This window comes from Bos grunniens, chromosome 15 (assembly GCF_055505025.1).
Source record: "Bos grunniens cultivar Pamir isolate PY7600 chromosome 15, Bosgru_T2T1.0, whole genome shotgun sequence".
Lineage (NCBI taxonomy): Eukaryota > Metazoa > Chordata > Mammalia > Artiodactyla > Bovidae > Bos > Bos grunniens.
The window spans coordinates 82,887,004-82,907,572 of record NC_141179.1 but is presented as its reverse complement, the minus strand read 5'-3'; the positions used below and the strand labels follow the sequence as shown (position 1 = coordinate 82,907,572).

Below are 20,569 nucleotides of genomic sequence, written 5' to 3'. Positions count from 1 at the left end.
CCAACAAAGGTCCATCTAGTCAAGGCTATGTTTTGTCAAGTGGTCAGGTATGGATGTGGGAGTTGGACTGTGAAGAAAGCTGAGTGCTGAAAAATTGATGCTTTTGAACTGTGGTGTTGGAGAAGACTCTTGAGAGTCCCTTGGACTGCAAGGAGATCCAACCAGTCCATTCTGAAGGAGATCAGTCCTGGAATTTCTTTGGAGGGAATGATGCTGAAGCTGAAACTCCAGTACTTTGGCCACCTCATGTGAAGAGCTGACTCATTGGAAAAGACTCTGATGCTGGGAGGGATTGGAGGCAGGAGGAGCAGGGGACGACAGAGGATGAGATGGCTGGATGGCATCACTGACTCAATGGAGTGAGTCTGAGTGAACTCTGGGAGTAGATGATGGACAGGGAGGCCTGGTGTGCTGCCATACATGGGGTCGCAAAGAGTTGGACATGACTGAGTGACTGAACTCAACTGAACTGAACTGATACCAACTAAGGGTCAGATATGCCAAAGGGTCTGGGGGACTTTTAGTTTGTTCTGTTTATACTTCAGTACCAAGGGTTTGCATGCTCATTTGCTCAGCTGTAGCTGACTCTTTGCAACCCTGTGGCCTGTAGCCCACCAGGCTCCTCTGTCTATGGAATTCTCCAGGCAAGAAGACTGGAGTGGATACCTCCTCCAGGGTATCTTCCTGATGCAGGGATAGAACCCTGCATTAGCAGGTAGATTCTTTATCGCTCAGTCACCTGAGAAGCCCCAGTATCATAGGCAGACCAGACTTCAGGATTTCAACATCCTGAATTTGAGCTGATGGGGATTATGAGTTATCTAAGTAACTCCTGTCTCCTCTGGGAGCACCCCCACCCCCACCCTGCCATCCACACCTAATAGTCACCTGACCAAGGGACTTGCAGGATCAAAGACCAGCTCCCCTTCCTTCCCTCCATCCCCAGCACCTTGGAATCACTGCCTCTTGAATTCTCCCTGCCTTTCCTGTGGTACTTTTCCCCAAGGATTCTTCCTGGGTTTGCCTCACCTGGCAATGGATACATGTATTCTCTGCAGCTTAGCTTGAAAAGCTCAGACGGTAAAGCATCTGCCTGCAATGTGGGACACCTGGGTTCGATCCCTGGGTCAGGAAGATCCCCTCGAGAAAGAAATGGCAACCCACTCCAGTATTCTTGCCTGGAAAATCCCATGGATGAAGGAGCCTGGTAGGCTACCAGTCCATGGGGTCGCAAAGAGTTGGACACGACTGAGCAACTTCACTGGTCACTAGTAGCTTGGAGAAGACCTAGAATCATCAAAGACTTGAGGAAACTGACAGGGGACATAAAATCCAGGAAAACCCTGACCACATCCCTGATTTAACCTGTATTTATACCATCATTATATATATTTTTTATTTGTTTGTTTTGGCTGAACCTTGTAGCTGGTAGAACTTCCAGAACCAGGGATGAAACTGTGGTCCCCTGTGGTGGAAGCTTGGAGTCTTCACCACTGGGACTAGCCCTACCCAGAATCATTATATCTCAACTTACAATGGTTAATAAAATTCCAAAGTGGCTCAGTGGTAAAGAGTCCACCTGCCCGTGTAAGAGATGCAGGAGATTCAAGTTCAGTTCTTGGGTTAGGAAGATCTCCCAGAGGAGGAAACAGCAACCCACTGCAGTGCTCTTGCTGGGAAAATCTCATGGACAGAGGAGCTCGGTGGACTACAGGTCGCAGAGTTGACATGACTGAGCAAGCATACACAGAGGTTTGTAGCTTGGTAGAAGAGGAAAAATAATTTCCCTCCACCTTTCAGAGCTTGACTGTGATCCTCTGTAATAAAAGATGGATCGACAAGAGAAAGACACATTTAAAACATGTCTACTTCATGTATGTGTGAGAGAGAGCTAGGGGGAAATGAATAGCTTAAAGAGGTTGGCTTTGGAATTTAGGCTTAAATATCCTCTTAATAGGAAAAGAGGAGTGTCACATGGAGACTCCTTAGGGCAAGGGTCTGCAGCCTCTAGGATCTAATACCTGATGATCTGAGGTGAAGCTGATGCAATAACAATAGAAACAAAATGCACACACATGTCACAATTTTGAATCATCTTGAAACTATCCCCCCGTGCTCTCTGGACCATGAAAAATTGTCTTCCACAACACCAGAACCGGGTGCCAAACTGGGGACAGCTATCTTCAGGAACAGCAAGTGATTTTTAGGAAAGGTGAATGGGCCCTTAGGAGACAGGTGGGAGATGTGATTGTGATAAAGTTCATCTGGGTCTGTCCAGTGTTAACTTGTGTTGAGTCCATCTTCCCTGGATGATGAACTCTTCGTGAGGGGGTTTATGATGATAAAGTTCCTTTGAGATTATCTGTCTTCAGGCAGATAAGGAAAGCTCAAAAGGAGTCTCTTCCAGCATTTGCTACTTTTCAAATGCTTTTAGCTCAAAATAAGCAAAATGCCAAAGCCTCCTGTTTGTGGGGACCTGCCCTGCTACCCACCAGCTTATAGCCTTGATTCCAAGCCTGTGAAAAATAGAGGGTTTTGGGTTCCACCGAACAGGAGCTTTTGAACGTGAGTTCTGAGAATCTGTATGTTGACCATGTTCTGAGACCCATACTACCTATGCTCCACAGAGCTTACTCTTCATCATAACCCACCACTCCATCCTCTCATTAGCATCACTTTACTGTTCCAGGAGGTTCTTCCCTAGACAAGTGGCCTAGTTATTCACCACTGAAATTTTCCAAAGTATTCCTCAGCTCCTCGAGGATAGCCTCACCAGTTTGTGCCCTAAGGTTATGTAATTTCTCTGCCTTCCCTTGCTTCTGCTGCCAGCCTTCGACTGTTGCGTTCTGATCTCTGCTCAATCTGAATCAAGACCACCCCCACCTTCATCCCAGGACTTCCCTAGCGCTCCAGGGGCTAAGACTCTGTGCTCCCAACGCAGGGGTCCCAGGTTCCATGCCTGGTCAGGGAACTAGACCCCCCATGTCACAGCTAAGAGTTGGCATGCTGCAACTAGCGGGCTAGGTTACATAAGGCCTAGACAAATGAATAAATTTTTAAAAGGACCTTCCCCACTCCCCCGGTGAGGGACACGCCTTAAACCAAACGTCCCATTTTCAATCAATTCTAACCTTGCCCTTCCTCCTCTGAGAGGCTGCCAAATCTCTGCGGAGATGGAGTTCTCCTTGTCTCATCAGGGGGTTGTTCTGATAATATTTGGGGAGCTGGCATTCCCTGGTCTCCAGGAGATTCCAGGGCGCAGTTTGATCAGAGAACTCCTGGACAAAATCACGTCCAAATTGCTGAGCCTAAGGTACAAGGTCCCTCAGAGTTGACTGTTGCCTCACTTATTACACAAACCCATTGCCCACGGACTCTTTTTAAGAAGCCATGCACCAGCCCTCGTTCTTTTGTGTCTTTAGATACTCTGTGTTTTCCTTGCTTTTCTCTCTGCTCTTCCTTCTGTGTCTCAGTGCCTTTTCCACACCTGTTCTTGGAACCAGTCTCCAGTGGTCCTTAATTACCCATCCCTCCCAGGATTCACATGCCCTGTGAGGTCCTAACCCACAGTGAACCTGGACTGGCACTGTAACTTGCTGTAACTGATTCAACGTGGTAGGCATTCAGCTGGGCCATCACTGGGCCTAAATGTAAGACCTAGAAACAAGGAAGCATGCCACCCCCACAGCCCCGAGCCATCCAGCTATTCTCCTGTGGACGCTGCGCAGAGCGGGCCAGACCAGGGAACTATTTGGACAGCTGCAGGGTTGCTCTGCCAGCATCCCGGTTTCAGTCAGCCTTTGCGTCATCTCTGCAGAGACTACGTAGGTGAGCTCCCACCCAATGTCCCCTGGATAGAAAGAGTGTCCAGGAGCTTCCCTGGGGGCCCAGTGGCTAAGACTCAGGGGGCCAGAGTTGGATCCTGGATCAGGGAACAAGACCTCACATGCCTCAACTAAAACCTGTACAACCAAATTAATTACTTAATTTTTTAAAAAAGCATTCAGCTAAACCCAGAATAGTTAATCACACAGACTTGCTATCTTAAGCCAGCAGTTGTGGGGGTCGTTTGTCACACAGCAGCAGACCACCAAATACAAGTACTTTAGACTTACCTTGATAGCCACTCCTTGGTGGAGCTTTTTTGCATTATCTCACTCCACTGCCTTCCCGTGGCCAGAGTGGGAAGCAGAAATCGCCTAGTTCCCTGCTGGAGTGGGCAAGAACACATGCAGCTTCCAGAATGGAAATTTCCAGCTTTTTCTGGCCTCCTCCTGAAGCGCCTTCCATAAATTCAACCTGCTTTATGTCCAGTGGGCCTTTTTAGGTGAGACAGCAGTTTAGGAAAAACTCTGCCGAGGATCAGAAAAATGTATGATATACACTACTGCCAGGAGATCGCGTCTTGCCTTATAGAAATTAAATCACTTTTCTTTTATTACTTCCCACTGTTTGATTTTGCTGTGATTAATATGTCTACTAGAATATTTAAGAACACACGTGCCAAGTGCTTCAGTCCTGCCCAACTCCTTGTGACCCCGTGGACTGCAGCCTGCCAGGCTCTTCCGTCCATGGGATTCTCCAGGCAGGAGTACTGGAGTGGGTAACCATTCCCTTCTCCAGGGGGTCTTCCCAACCCAGGGAGTAAATCCATGTCTTGTTAGTCTTCCTCAGTGTAGGTGGGTTCTTTACCACCAGCGGCACCTGGGAAGCCCGACAGCTTTTCTTTAAAATCTTTTCCGTTTTTCATTTCTGTGACCACGCAGTGCGCTGTGTGAGATCTTGGTTCCCGGATCAGGGGTTGAACTACGCCCCCTGCCGGATCAGGGGTGAACTACGCCCCCTGCCGGATCAGGATCAGGGGTGAACTACGCCCCCTGCCGGATCAGGGGTTGAACTACGCCCCCTGCAGCAGAATCGAGGGAAGTGGAAGTGTTGGTCGCTCAGTCCTTGTGACCCCAGGGACTGTATGGATTGTAGCCCCCCAGGCTCCTCTGTCCATGGGTTTCTCCAGACAAGAATACTGAAATGGGTTGCCATTTCCTTCTCCAGGAGATTTTCCTGACCCAGGGATCGAACTCAGGCTCTCCTGCATTGTAGACAGATTCTTTACCCTGTGAGTCACCAGGCAAGTCAAGATTTGTGGAGTCTTAACCATTGGACTGACAGGGAAGTCCTATCCTGAGAGCTTTAAAAAAATATTTTTAAAATGTTATTATTAAAATCTTTTTTGTATTGAAATATATTTGATTTACTATGTGTTAGTTACAGTTGTACAGCAAAGTGATTCAGATTTATATATATACACACACACACATATATATAACATCCATTATATATACTACGTCGTAGAGGAGACAGCAGGCCTTCCCTCATATCTCAGTCGGTAAAGAATCTGCCCGCTGATGCAGGAGACCCAGGTTCAACCCCTGGGTTGGGAGAAGGAAATGGCAACTCACTCCAGTATTCTTGCCTGGAGAATCTCATGGACAGAGGAGCCTGGCGGGCTACAGTCCATGGGGTCGCAAGTCGGACACAACTTAGCGACTAAAGAGAGAGCAAAGAGAGATACATATATATGTATATTCTTTTTAGATTCTTTCTCATTATAAACTTATTGATGGACTCTTTGCAACCCCATGGACTAGAGCACGTCAGGCTCCTCTCCAGGCAAGAAGACTGGAGTGGGTTGCCATTCCCTTCTCCAGGGGATCTTCCAACCCAGGGATTGAGCCCGCTTCTCCCCCGTGGCAGGCAGATTCTTTACCATCTGAGCCAGGAGGGAAGCCCCGTAGCTCCTGTGCTGTGCAGTGGCTCTTGTTTATCTATTTCGTATGTTTGGCCACCTGACGCGAAGAACCAACTCATTGCAAAGACCCTGATGCCAGGAAAGATTGAGGGCAAGAAGGGAAAGGGGCCACAGAGGCTGAGATGGTTGGATGGCATCATCGACTCAGTGGACTTGAGCTTGAGCAAACTCAGGGAGATAGTGAAGGACAGGGAAGTCTGGTGTGCTGCAGTCCATCGGATTCCAAAGAGCCGGACACAGCTCCACCACTGGCCAACAATGAGCGAGAAGAACAAAGTGTGCCCACGTATTCAGGCCTCTCTCATACCCATATTAGCAACTCCTAATTTATTCCCCTCTCTTTGCCCTGGAATCTAGCTTTTTATGTTTCAAATCACTCAAGTTATCTAATAGAGGCTGGAATAACTTTTTAGATGATGTGAACATATGGCCACAGGGACAAGTGTAAGGGGAAAAAGTGAGGGATGGCTTTCAGCCCTTTTGGTTTGTGCTGCAGGTTTTTGATGAGATACATTTCCTTTACAATGCTGTGCTGGCTTCACTGTACAGCAGTATGAATCAGCAGTGAACATACACACATCCCTCCCTCTTGAGCCCCCCACGAAGGTCATCACAGAGCGCAGAGCAGAGCTCCCTGTGCTGGGAAGCAGCTTCCCGCAAGCTGCCTGTTTCGCACGTGATAGTGAACGCACGTCAGCGCTACTCTCTCAATTCCCCCAGCCCTCCTTCTCTGCAAGTGAAATGAAAGGGGAAGTCTCTCACTCCTGCCCGATTCTTTCTGACCCAGGCCAGAATACTGGAGAGGGTAGCCTTTCCCTTCTCCAGGGCATCTTCCCAAGCCAGGGATCGAACCCGGCCAGGTCTACCATATTGCAGGTGGATTCTTTACCAGTTGAGCCCCAAGAGAAGCCCAAAACCACTGCCGAAACCTGGGACTGAACCAGGGACCTTTAGATCTTCAGTCTAACGCTCTCCCAACTGAGCTATTTCAACTATTTTTTCTCCTTCTCTGCCTGTATTTAAAAGCCCTGACAATGAGTGTAAATGGCTCCCCCTCAGTTCAGTTCACGTGCTCAGTCGTGTCTGACTCTTTACAAACTCATGGACTGGAGCCAGGCCTCCCTGTCCATCACCAACTCCCGGAGTTTACTCAAACTCATATCCATTGAATCAGTGATGCCATCCAACCATCTCATCCTCTGTCGTCCCCTTCTCCTCCTGCTTTCAATCTTTTCCAGCATCGGGGTCTTTTCCAATGAGTTGGTTCTTAGCATCAGGTGGCCAAAGTATTGGAGTTTCAGCTTCACATGAGTCCTTCCAATGAATAATCAAGACTGATTTCCTTTAGGATGGACTGGTTAGATCTCCTTGCAGTACAAGGGACTCTCAAGAGTCTTCCCCAACACCACAGTTCAAAAGCATCAATTCTTCAGTGCTCAGCTTTCTTCTTAGTCCAACTCTCACATCCATACATGACCACTGGAAAAACCCTAGCCTTGACTAGACGGACCCTTGTTGACAAAGGAATCTCTCTGCTTTTTAATATGCTGTCTAGGTTGGTCATAACTTTGCTTCCAAGGAGTAAGCGTCTTTTAATTTCATGGCTGCAGTCACCATCTGCAGTGATTTTGGAGCCCCCCAAATAGTCTGTCACTGTTTCCACTGTTTCCCCATCTGTTTGCCATGAAGTGATGGGACCGGACGCCATGACCTTCGTTTCCTGAATGTTGAGCTTCCATGCACAGTGTGGAATGGCTCCCCCGGTGGCATTTTATTCTGAAAGCGGGTAGTACCTGGCAGAAGGCAGTGCAGACAGCACCTGGCAGGCTGTTCTGTGAGCCAGAAAGTCTTTTTCCTTTTCCCTCACTCACGGTGACAAACGCGTAGCGGATGTACCCTCTTACCCCGTTCTGGTCGTGTTGTTCAGTAGTGTTAAGTGTATCCGGTGTTGTGGAACCAGTGTCCAGAACTTTTTCCTCTTTCAAAATTGAAGCTCCACACTCATGTAGCACCTCCCGGTCCCCACTCTGCCCGCCTCAGTCCCTGGGACAGCTCTCTACTTTCTGTCTCTAAGAACTGATTATACTAGATACCCAAGGTAAGTGGAACCACACATCATGTTCCTTTTTGTGACTGGCTTGTTTCAAGCCGCTTAATGTATTTCAGTTAGCTTAACGTCTTCAAGTTTCATCTGTGCTATAGCATGTATCAGTCCATCCTAAAGAAAATCAACCCTGAATATTCACTGGAAGGACTGATGCTGAAGCTGAAACTCCAACACTTTGGCCACCTGATGTGAAGAGCTGACTCATTGGAAAAGACCCTGATGCTGGGAAAGATTGAAGGCAGGAGAAGGGGACGACAGAGAATGAGATGGTTGGATGGCATCACCGACTCAATGGACATGAGTCTGAGCAAACTCTGGGAGTTGGTGAAGGACAGGGAGGCCTGGCGTGCTGCAGTCCATGGGGTCGCAGAGAGTCGGACACGACTGAGCGACTGAACAGCAGCAGCAGGGCCTGAGGATCTCCTTCCTTTTTGCAGCAGCTATTTTTGTACATGTCTTCTCTCTCTTTCCTTTTTTCTTTAATCTAAGGGTTATAGGGCATTTTTTGGTAATTTTATTTACCTTTTTGTTTATTTTTGGCTGTGCTGGCCCTTCATTGCTGCACACCGGCTTTCTCTAGTTGCAGCAAGCAGGGATTATGTTGTGTGATGCCCCGCTTCTCATCGTGGTGGCTTCTCCTGTTGCAGAGCTTGGGTCCTAGGCACTCGGGCTCAGTCGTTGTGGTGCTTGGGCTAAGTTGCTTCTGGTCTTGTGGAATCTTCCCAGACCAGGGATCGAACCATTTTCCCTTGGATTGGGAGACAGGTTCTCATCCACTGTTCCACCAGGTAAGTCCTGTCTTCTCTTTCTTGATTCCACAGTTCACGGTACATCAGGCAGCCCACTCCAGTGTTCTTGCCTGGAGAATCCCATGGACAGAGGAGCCTGGTGGGTGACAGTCCATGGGGTCGCAGAGAGTCAGACGTGACTGAAGCGAGCTAGCGTGCGTCTATCTGGAAGTGGGGGTGTCAGTGTCTCCCGTCAGTTTCTTCCTGGGCCGGCCACGTATACCTGTTTACGCACACAGGCTGCGTACATGGGGTTCTATGGAGGAGAGATTGGGAAACTGACGTGGTCGCTGGGCCGCCCCTCAGCAGGTCGTCCTGGGTCTGGGTCTCAGAACCTGGCCATTGTTCAATTCTTCCTTAATTCAACGTCTCCATGTCTGGGAATTTATTCCAAAGAAATGACTCAAGGAGGAAAACAGTATTCACATTCAACAATCTTGGAGCAGTGCATGGAGGCAAGAATGGCGGTGTAGCTCTCACATCTCCTGTGAGAGAGCCGGCTCTGCGGGCGGCAGGGGGCTGACCGCCTCCAGCTGCTGCCCCTTTGGGCTCTGCTGCACCGTTTGCCCCAGCTCTGGACTCTGCTTGGGAATAAGAAGGGCCTCTCTTAGAAAGTGGGCTTTAAGTGACTTCCCTGCAGCTCCAGCGTCTAGGACTCTAAGCTTCCAGTGCAGGGGCCATGGGTTCAATCCCTGGCCAGGGAACTAGATCCCCCGTGCTTCAACTAAGTGTTCACGTGCTGAAACTCAAGATGCCATGTGCCACCATGAAGGTCAAAGATCCTGCATGCTACAGCTAGGACTCAACCCTGCCAAATAAATCAATAAATATAAAAGAAAAGGGGAAGTGGGCTTTAGGCTAAAACATCAAGGATGAACATGACCTACTCAGGCAAAGAGTGGGTAGAAGAGTGTTCTAGCAGATCGGTTATTCATAAGCCAAAAAAGAATAGTTTCACCCTATTACCTTGGTTACCAGGGGCTGTGCTTCCAAAGAACCCATCTTTTTTTCCACAGATGGCCTCAAAGATGCTTTCCCCTTGAATCTGTAAATGCTACTTCCAGCTGAAAATCCCTGGCCAGACAGGGCCCTCTTACCAAGGCCCTGGATCTTTCAAACAGACTTGGTAAGTGTTGGTATCATGATTAAGGTTATCTGTCATTTTCTGGATGGTTAGGAAAAGAAAGAAAAAGAAGGGTCTCCAGAATACTAGGGAATTTATGCAAACAGAGCGCTTGTTAATTTCAGCCCTGTTGTAAATATCACAGGGCAATCAAGTGGGGTTTCCACAAAAGAACACACACTCCTCCCTGTTTTGGTGGCCGAATGATGTCTGTGTTAAAATTGGTCCACCTGTCCACCAGTGCCTGAAGCTTGAATGGGCTGATCCTGCTTCTGTGGAAAAGGGTATCACAAACCTGGAGCAGCCCAAAGACTGGGGAGAGTCAAGACGTTGGGAGAGGGTCACAGAGCATCCCGTGTCTGTGGACAGACCTGGAGATGAATTCCTGGACGTTCAGGGCTGCCGGGGTTGGGGTCTGTGTGCAGCCTGTCCACCCAGTGGTATCTGCTTGAGCAGCTTGAGAACAGGGAGCCCATGACCTTCAGAGGCAACCCAATGTGTCCCTGGTCTGCTCGGACTATTAGACTTGCGCTTCGCTTGATAGGAATTGGTCTCCTTGATGATTTCACATCTCAATCTTATATCTGGAGCCACTGTGAAAAACTACAATTAAAAATTGTTTGGTTTGTGTTGGTTAGTGCTAGTGCTCAGTTGTGTCCAAACCATGGACTGTAGCCCGCCAGGCTCCTCTGTCCATGACATTCTCCAGGCAAGCATAGTGGAGTGGGTTGGCATTTCCTTCTCCAGGGGATCTTCCTGACCCAGGGATTGAATGGCATCTTCTGCATTAAAGGCAGATTCACACTGATGTTTCGTTGTTGTTCCGTCACTCAGTCACGTCCAACCCTTTGGGACTCCATGGACTGCAGCACGCCAGGCTCCCCTGTCCTTCACTATCTCCCAGAGTTTGCTCAAACTTATGTCCATCGAGTCAATGATGTCATCCAACCATCTTCTCCTCTGTTGTCCCCTTCTCCTCCTGCCCTCAATCTTTCCCAGCATCAGGGTCTTTTCCAACAAGTTGGCTCTTCATATCAGATGGCTGAAGTATTCAAGCTTCAGCTTCTGCATGAGTCCTTCCAGTGAATAGTCAGGACTGATCTCCTTTAGAATTGACTGGTTTGACCTCCTTGCAGTGCAAGGGGCTCTCCCGAGTCTTATCCAACATCACAGTCCAGAAGCATCAATTCTTTGTCACTCAGCTTTCCTTATGGCCCAAACCTCACATCCCTACATGACTGTTGGCAAAGTGATGTCTCTGCTTTTTAATACACTGTCTAGGTTTGTCATAGATTTTCTTCCAAGGAGCAAGGCTCTTTTAATTTCATAGCTGCAGTATCCATCCACCATGATTTTGGAGCCCAAGAAAATAAAGTCTCTCACTGTTTCCATTGTTTCCCATATATTTGCCATGAAGTGATGGAACCGGATGCCATGATCTTAGTTTTCTGAATGTTGAGTTTTAAGCCAGCTTTTTCACTCTCCTCTTTCACCTTCATCAAGAGGCTCTTTAGTTCCTCTTCATTTTCTGCCATAAGAGTAGTATAATCTGCATATCTGAGGTTGTTGATGTTTCTCCCGGCAATCTTGATTCCAGCTTGTGTTTCATCCATCCTAGCATTTCTCATGATGTACTCTGCATATGAGTTAAATTAGCAGGGTGACAATATACAGCCTTGATGTACTCCTTTCCCAACTTGGAAATAGTCCATTCTATGTCCGGTTCTGGCTGTTGCTTCTTGACCTGCATGCAGGTTTCTCAGGAGGCAGGTAAGGTGGTCTGATAATCGCATCTCTTTAAAAATTTCCCACAGTTCCCACAGATAGCATAGTCAATGAAGAATAATTAGATGCTTTTGGGAATTCACTTGCTTTCTCTATGATGCAACCAAAGTTGGCTATTTGATCTCTGGTTCCTCTGCTAATGTCTTTAGCAGCATGTAACTGTGAGCCTGTCCCTTTGCATGAGTTCTTCATCCAACCTGATCAGGAACTCTTTGAATGGCAGGATGGAAGGTGCTGTGCTCATCAGAATCATTTCCAGAGCTCAGGAAATGAGCAGAATCCCAGCAGATGCTCTGTAAGCTTGCTGATTGGAGAAAACCAGAAGAGCTCTTGGGAGGCCTCTGGTATATGACTCAGCTCTTAAATCCTTTTAGGTCACCTGCCCTTCTGGGATTCATAAATATATTATTATTTTATGTATGAAACAGTTTCAAGCTTCATTTTGCCTCGTATAAGTGCTTGAAGAAATGCAATGATCAATACAACTCCGTTTTCATTGTTTCCAAATATTGGAGGCAAGCAGACAAAAAATAAAGACAAAAAGGATGGGAAAGGGGGAGGGGGCAACATGGGGAAACCCCTGAATCTCCAAGTTCCTTTCAGAACCCTTAGAAACAGGGTGGAGGGGCTGCTGAAACTCATCCCAGCTGATGACAGAATGGGGACTGATGGACAACGTGCTGCCCGGCAGCTGCTATTGGACATCACACAGTGCCTCCCCCTGAAACTGGCTTCTTTGGGACACTGGGACACTATGATCTTGTGGGCACTGTGAGTCGTGTCTCCTGTGCACTGGGTCACTGTGATCTCGTGGGCACTGAGAGTCGTGTCTCCTGTGCACTGGGTCACTGTGATCTCGTGGGCATGTGAGTCGTGTCTCTTGTGCACTGGGTCACTGTGATCTCGTGGGCTCTGTGAGTCGTGTCTCCTGTGCACTGGGTCACTGTGATCTCGTGGACACTGAGTCGTGTCTCTTGTACATGAGATTGTTGTGATCTCGTGGGCACTGTGAGTCGTGTAGAACAAAGAGGTCTTTGTCATTATTTTGACTTCCAGAGAGCTCAGTAAATTTGGCTCCTTCTACAACATTCTTGCTGCTAAACTCAATCTTAGTTCCAAGTTTTCAACACTTATGTTCCCTCTTGATTAACTCACTGTTTCAAAATTTTATGATATGCATTTACATAAAATACCACATATTATTTTTAAAAAATAAAGAAATAGATAACAGAACTGAGCAGTTGTGGAGGGAAATTCACAAGGGTGAACCTGGTAAATTCTGAGCCCCAGCTTCCATTCCCACTCCTTATCTCAGCCACAGTTTCACTACCTGTAGCTTTAGATTTAGTCTAAACCATCCTGTGCTTTACAGAAGACAGACTGGTGTAAACCAGATAGTCACTAGTTAGCTCATGGAGTTTCTGAGAATTTTACAATGAAAATTAATTTTAAATTTAATTTTAAAATTATGATGTTATTTTTAAAACAAGTTGGAGGTGCAAATAAAAATGGACTGTGTGTTTCTTCTGAATAGAGTGTTGCAGCATTGAAAGGCTGGCAATCACTAAGTCATAGGCAAACAAATCAGCAAAGCTGGGGGCTCAAAACTCAGACCGGAGTTGGAGGAATCTCTGCTGAGTGTCATGGTCTGGAGAGTCCTGAGTAGAGAGAGTTGGAGATAAGATGTGAAAGAAAGAAGGGTTTTCCATTCTTCCATTGCAATTATTCATGTATTCATTCTTTGGGCTTTGCAGGTGACACCAGTGGTAAAGAACTCACCTGCCAACGCAGGAGACGTAAGAGACATGGGTTCCATCTCTAGGTCTAAAAGATCTCCAGTATTCTTGCCTAGAGAATCCCATGGACAGAGGAGCCTAGTGGGCTACAGTCCAGTCAGTCAGTCAGTTCAGTCACTGAGTCGTGTCCGACTCTTTGCGACCCCATGAATCACAACATGCCAGGCCTCCCTGTCCATCACCATCTCCTGGAGTTCACTCAAACCCATGTCCTTTGAGTCAGTGATGCCATCCAGCCATCTCATCCTCTGTCGTCCCTTTCTCCTCCTGCCCCCAATCCCTCCCAGCATCAGAGTCTTTTCCAATGAGTCAGCTCTTCACATGAGGTGGCCAAAGTATTGGAGTTTCAGCTTTAGCATCATTCCTTCCAATGAATACCCAGGACTGACCTCCTTTAGAATGGACTGGTTGGATCTCCTTGCAGTTGAAGGGACTCTCAAGAGTCTTCTCCAACACCACAGTTCAAAAGTATCAATTCTTTGGCACTCAGCTTTCTTCACAGTCCAACTCTCACATCCATATATGACCACTGGAAAAACCATAGCCTTGACTAGACGAACCTTTGTTGGCAAAGTAATGTCTCTGCTTTTCAATATGCTGTCTAGGTTGGTCATAACTTTCCTTCCAAGGAGTAAGCATCTTTTAATTTCATGGCTGCAATCACCATCTGCAGTAATTTTGGAGCCCAAAAAAATAAAGTCTAACACTGTTTCCACTGTTTCTCCATCTATTTCCCATGAAGTGATGGGACTGGATGCCATGATCTTTGTTTTCTGAATGTTGAGCTTTAAGCCAATATTTTCACTCTCCACTTTCACTTTCATCAAGAGGCTTTTTAGTTCCTCTTCACTTTCTGCCATAAGAGTGGTGTCATCTGCATATCTGAGGTTATTGATATTTCTCCTGGCAATCTTGATTCCAGTTTGTGCTTCTTCCAGCCCAGCATTTCTCATGATGTACTCTGCATATGAGTTAAATAAGCAGGGTGACAATATACAGCCTTGACGTACTCTTCCTATTTGGAACCAGTCTGTTGTTCCATGTCCAGTTCTAACTATTGCTTCCTGACCTGCATATAGGTTTCTCAAGAAGCAGTTCAGGTGGTCTGGTATTCCCACCTCTTCCAGAATTTTCCACAGTTTATTGTGATCCACACAGTCAAAGGCTTTGGCATAGTCAATAAAGCAGAAATAGATGTTTTTCTGGAACTCTCTTGCTTTTTCCATGATCCAGCGGATGTTGGCAATTTGATCTCTGGTTCCTCTGCCTTTTCTAAAACCAGCTTGAACATCCGGAAGTTCATGGTTCACGTACTGCTGAAGCCTGGCTTGGAGAATTTTAAGCATTACTTTACTAGCGTGTGAGACAAGTGCAATTGTGCAGTAGTTTGAGGATTCTTTGGCATTGCCTTTCTTTGGGATTGAAATGAAAACCGACCTTTTCCAGTCCTGTGGCCACTGCTGAGTTTTCCAAATTTGCTGGCATATTGAGTGCAGCACTTTCACAGCATCATCTTCCAGGATTTGAAACAGCTCAACTGGAATTCCATCACCTCCACTAGCTTTGTTTGTAGTGATGCTTTCTAAGGCCCATGGGGTCACACACAGTCGGACACTGCTGCAGTGACTTAGCACAGACACATGTGTTCATTCTTAAGGGGCTCCTGATAAAGATGACCCTTTATGACGTGGGGAAGACGAAAAACACGGAAGAAGAAAATATAGGAGAGCAATCATTGTGGAATGAGTTAGGCAAAGATTTTTAGATATGGTGGCAAAAGGACCATTCATAAAAGTACAAGTTAATAAGTTGAACGTTGAAGGAAACCACAAAATTATTTTGAGCTAAAGGTCGTTAAGAAGCAGCAAACACAGAAGAAGCTCCTGTCTTTCTGCCTAAGGGCAGGATTTAAATTCTACTTTTTCTAAGTCAGACTCTTATCAGCCCAGAGATGGCACCAGACGAATCTGCAGGTAAACTTTACTCCATTAGTTTTCCTTTCAACCCACATAGATTTACCTTCCCATGGTTTGCTCACCTGGGAAGCCTACGCTTTTGTTCATCCAGTCCTTTCTCTACAGATGTATTATTCTTGCTGAAGATGCTACAGAAATTGGAATTTTAAGCCACCATTTTGAATTACTTTTGGTTCAGTTTCTTTCTGAGTAAAGTGCAGTGCGTGCTGTAATAAACTATTAAAAAAAAAAAGAGAGAGCTTCGGCTGAAAATCTAAGGCGGGCAGAAGTAAAGTTTTGCCTTCCCTACAACTTCATCAAAGTTTAAAAATTAGGCTGAGAGGAGACGGACCCAAAGCTCTGAAACATAAAATTCATATAAATCTGGGGTCAGCGGACGTGGCCCACAGTCTGGGACCTGTTTTTTGTCAATAAAATTTTATCGGAACATGGCCCCACTCACTTGTTTTTGTCTCACCTATAACTGTCAATTTTATAAAACTGTGGACCCTCACACGTCACCACCTTACAGCTTAAAACGTCCAGTGCTTTCTCTTTGCAGTATTGATGCCCTTTAGCCAGAGACCACTCTGCAATGGCAGAGTTGAAGAGTTGCAACAGAGACCTTGTAACACAAAAGTCTAAAATACTTAATAGACAGTCTTTAGGAAATAGTTTGTTAAAGCCTTCATATAAAGCACAGAATGTCCAACGGCCACCAAGAATTACTGACCCCTTCAGCACTAGAGTGACTGAGGACAGAGGCTGCCAGACACAGTCCTTGCCATGCTCCCTCACTTCCCTCCAGCCCAGAGTGCCTCTCTCCTGGAATCCAGACCCCCTCCAAGGTAGCCCAGTGTGCCCGACAACTGGCATCATTTCCGTGAAAACGTTAGGGAAGCATCGATGTGAACAGTGGTCACCCTGGTGCACGCCACCTTCCCTTCTCTTCATCTCTGTCTCTAGCCGCCTCCCTCCTCTCGTCCTGGTAACCTTGGCTGAGCATCTACATTATTCCAGGGAAGACACATCCTGGGCCTTCAAGGAGCCCACCTTCCAGCAGAGCAGAGACATGGACATAAGTAACGCTGTATGACGTGCTGAGTCATGTAATAGCTATGGAAAGAGAAAGCATGGCTGGGGACTCACAGAGTGGCAGAACGGACCTTTGATGGCTCGTACACGGTGCTGTGTTTTAAATAGGTGACCAGCAAGGACCTTCTGTACAGCTCAGGGAACTCTGCTCAGCGTGATGTGTCAGCCTGGACGGGAGGGGAGCTGGGGGAGAAGAGATGTATGTATGTGTGTGGCTGAGTCCCTTCCCTGTTCACCTAAAATTGTCACAGCGTTGTTAGTCAGCTGTATCCCCATACAAATTTTTTAAAATTTAATAAAAATGTATGGCTTTTATTGAAGGCAGGAGGAGAAGGGGACGACAGAGGATGAGATGGTTGGATGGCATCACCGACATCATGGACATGAGTTTGAATAAATTCTGGGAGGTGGTGATGGACAGGGAGGCCTGGCGTGCTGCAGTCCATGGGGACGCAAAGAGTTGGACACGACCGAGCAGCTGAACTGAACTGAACTGATGGCTTTTATATTCAAATAGTTTGGTTTGAATCGCAGCTCGGCCAGTTCCCAGCTCTGCCACACTGGGGAGTCACTTGGCCTCCTTTCTGAACTCCAGTTCTCTCCTCTGTAAGGTAGAAACGACACCAGCCTCCAGAGCGGTGGGTTTCGTGGGGGTGAGATGAGTTGCTTTGTGCAGAGCACCCAGTTCAGCATCAGCGCTCGCTGCTGTTCTCAGCAGCGGTCCTCACGGCAGTCAGTAACAGACGCCGTGGTGACAGTCGGCGATGTGGCCAGGAGGGCAGCGGCGGAGAGGAGAGGGGCACGGTGCATACACAGAGAGGCTTTCACGAAGGACGTGGTCTGTGACCTGGGCCTTGACGCAAGACCAGGAGGCAGTCGTGTGGAAAGGGAGGTGCGGGTACAGATAGGATAAAAGGAACACGTTGAAACCCTTCTTGCATGATGCAAATTTGCCAAAGATGGGAAATGCAGAACAGGGTGATTTTCTGATGCACCCGAAGTCTACTCCAGCAGTTGTGACCATCAGAATAAGGGGGGGGGTCTGCGCTTGGACGTGGACAAGGGGACCCTTTCAGCTGCCCTTAGGACTAAGGCAGAAGAACTAACCTGATCCCTGGGGAGTTTTATTTTTTTTCTCCTTCCTTCTTGTCCAGGTGTCTTTTATGTTGACTTTGAAGAGGGTTGCTGATCTAAACCGAGACCCTCGCGGTTGAGCTCAACTTCCCCTTTCAGCTTCCTTCTCCCCCACCCCTTGCACCCTGCTTCTGTGCTCCACACTCAGCGTATTTAAAAAACAGTCTTCCCATCTCCTACATTACCCCGCCTGCAATGCGGGAGACCTGGGTTCCATTGCTGGGTTGGGAAGATCCCCTGGAGAAGGGAAAGGCTCCCCCTCCAGTGTTCTGGCCTGGAGAATCCCATGGACTGTACAGTCCACGGGGTCTCAGAGAGTTGGACACGACTGCGCGACTTTCCCTTCACTTCCCGTCGTGTTCCGCCCACCATCTGCAGGCGGGGATGCTCCTGTGTGTTCCCTCCCCTCCTGGTTGGGAGGGTGCTTTGCGGGCACTCCCTGTTTCTGGGGCTCACTGGCCTCATCACCATCTTCCCGCTCCAGGCCCTCTGAGCTGGTCTTCAGAGGCGTTCTCTGTGCTCCATCCCCACTGTGACTCTTAATTCGGGTTTTCCATCATCTGGATTTTTCTGTTTCTTTCTGGTCTTGCCCCCACAGGCCCATCTGTGTGTAGTGGTTCGATTACTCATTTTAAAAATACAGACCCTAACATGTCACTTTACAGCTGAAAACTCTTCCAATGCTTTCTCTTTGCAGGGTTGCTATCCTTTAGCCAAAGACCACCAGACCAACACCTGGAGCAACCAAAGCCGGGTTTATTGGCTTGTTGCAACAGGCACCTCAGAACGCACATGTTAGGGGCTTCGAAGCCACAGGCCTTGGCCTTGGGTTGGTTAGTTTGGGGAAGGATTCAATCAGGGGTCATTTGTTCTGGAATCAGAGTCTGTTAGAAAGCAGGGCTGGCTCTGTGACTGACGTCTTGGTCACTTGTGTCTGGAAGGAGCCACCCTGGTTAGCTACATGGACGTGCTCGTCACACACTGACTTCCATCAGTGTTGGCTGTCAGCCCATTGCCTGTGGTCAGCAGTGCGAAGAAAGCTCAGCTCCCTGTCCTCACAGAATCTTATTGTTAGGGATGGAGGAAGAAAGTAGCCCTGGTGTCCAGGGATGTCCAGAATCGAAACAATGATCCCGCAGGACCATGACACTCTCACAGATCGGTCTGCGGCTCACAGCCAGTGACCCTAAACGTTTCAACAATCTCACAGAGTTGAAACCTCACTCAGAGTTATCCTGAGCCTGTGATCCACGCCGCAGAACGAGGTCACTGCGTGGATTTTTCTAATCACACACAAAAGTAAGATCGCTGTGCCGTCGACAGAATAACCAGATGTGGACGTGCCTCACTTTCTTGCCTTCTAAAAAATATTTATTTGGCTGCACCTTCTCACTCACATAGACAGACAGACTTTATTTTTTCCTTAAAACTCTCTTGAAACTTGGCTTTGCAGACACGTTTTTCCCCGAGAAGCTGAACAGTTACCTTTTTATCTGGTGGCGCGTGAGGCCTCCCGGCTTCGCTGTGGCGCGAGGACCCCTTCGTTGCGGTGGGTGGGAGCTAGCGCCCTGACCAGACACGGAGCCCGGGCCCCCTGCGCTGGGAGCTGGGTGGCTTTGCCCCGGACCACTAGGGAAGCCCCAGCTCACCCCTACCTTGTGAGAGCATCCAGACCAGAGCAAACCTCTGATTCCTTCCGCCCTCCCCCGAACCCCCCAACCGAAGCCTGCATGCCACACCAGGCTCTCTCCAGCAGTGTCTTGAGGACAGGAAGCTCCCTCTTCCTCGGGATCCGCGGGTAAGGCTCCCTTTGACGTCAGTGCTTTCCCCGCAGGTCTCCTGGCAGCTGGCTCGGGTCAGCATTCAGGTCTTGGGGGGACATAGCCAGTTGAGAAAGGCCTTGCTGGCTTCCCTCAGTGATCCCGCATCACATTTTCAAGCTTCTACATGCATTTTATGACGCTCGGTCACAGCACTATCACGCTGTGGAGGCCGTCTTTATGACGCTCGGTCACGGCACCGTCACGCTTTGGAGGCCGTCTTTACGACGCTCGGTCACGGCACCACCACGCTGTGGAGGCCGTCTTTACGACGCTCGGTCACGACACCACCACGCTGTGGAGGCCGTCTTTACGACGCTCGGTCACGGCACCACCACGCTGTGGAGGCCGTCTTTACGACGCTCGGTCACGGCACCACCACGCTGTGGAGGCCGTCTTTAACACGTCACCTTTGCCTCTGGCTGTGCGCACGCTGGTGCGCGCAGGCGCTCTCTGCCGACGGTGCGGGCTTCTCGCTGTGCTTGCTTCTCTGCTGCAGACCACAGGCTCAGAGGCAGGCTCAGGAGTTGTGCCCCTGGGCTTACTGACCCTGGGCCCGTGGGATCTTCCCCCACCGGGAAGGGAACCTGTGTCCCCTGAACTGGTGGGCAGATGCGTACCCACTGCACCCACCAGGGAAGCCCCTCGGTCGTATCACTGTGAGCTGCCTGCCTCGCCCCACCCGAGCGCCGGGTCTAAGGGATCAGGAAAGCCTCTAACATTTGCACAAAGAGCTGGACGTACCTTACTGGGAGCAGAGGAGCATCTTTTTAACGAGTCTCTGTCTCCGGCAGCTCCCACCTCTGATTGCTGTCTGAGTCTATTTTCTAAAACAAAGGGCAGATGCCAGCGCTACCCATCTTCACAAACGTTTCCTAGAGTCCTTCTTCAAGGCGTCATCCACTTGCTCCTCTTGCCCGACCTCCCACTGGGGCTCTTGGAGAACCCCGAGCTGCAGGCATGGAGAACATTCTGGAACATGCCACATGCCTTCTGGCGGCCAGACCTTGAGAAGGGCTGCTGCTTCTATCCGAGACGTTCTTGCCCATCCCCTACCCTGCCCACCGCCACTCCCCGCCCGGCTTATATTTTTTCCTGGGGGCAAAATCCTGGCCATTTTTCAAAGCCTGGCTCCCAAAGAAGCTCTTTTAAGCGGC

At 48.4% G+C, this 20,569-nt stretch overlaps 1 non-coding gene across 1 annotated transcript; it reads right to left on the bottom strand.

Annotated features, from left to right (window-relative positions):
- Positions 1–6,729: 6,729 nt before the first annotated feature.
- On the bottom strand, positions 6,730–6,802 carry TRNAF-GAA (transfer RNA phenylalanine (anticodon GAA)). Its single transcript has one exon. It is a non-coding gene; the product is annotated as a tRNA-Phe (tRNA).
- Positions 6,803–20,569: the final 13,767 nt, after the last annotated feature.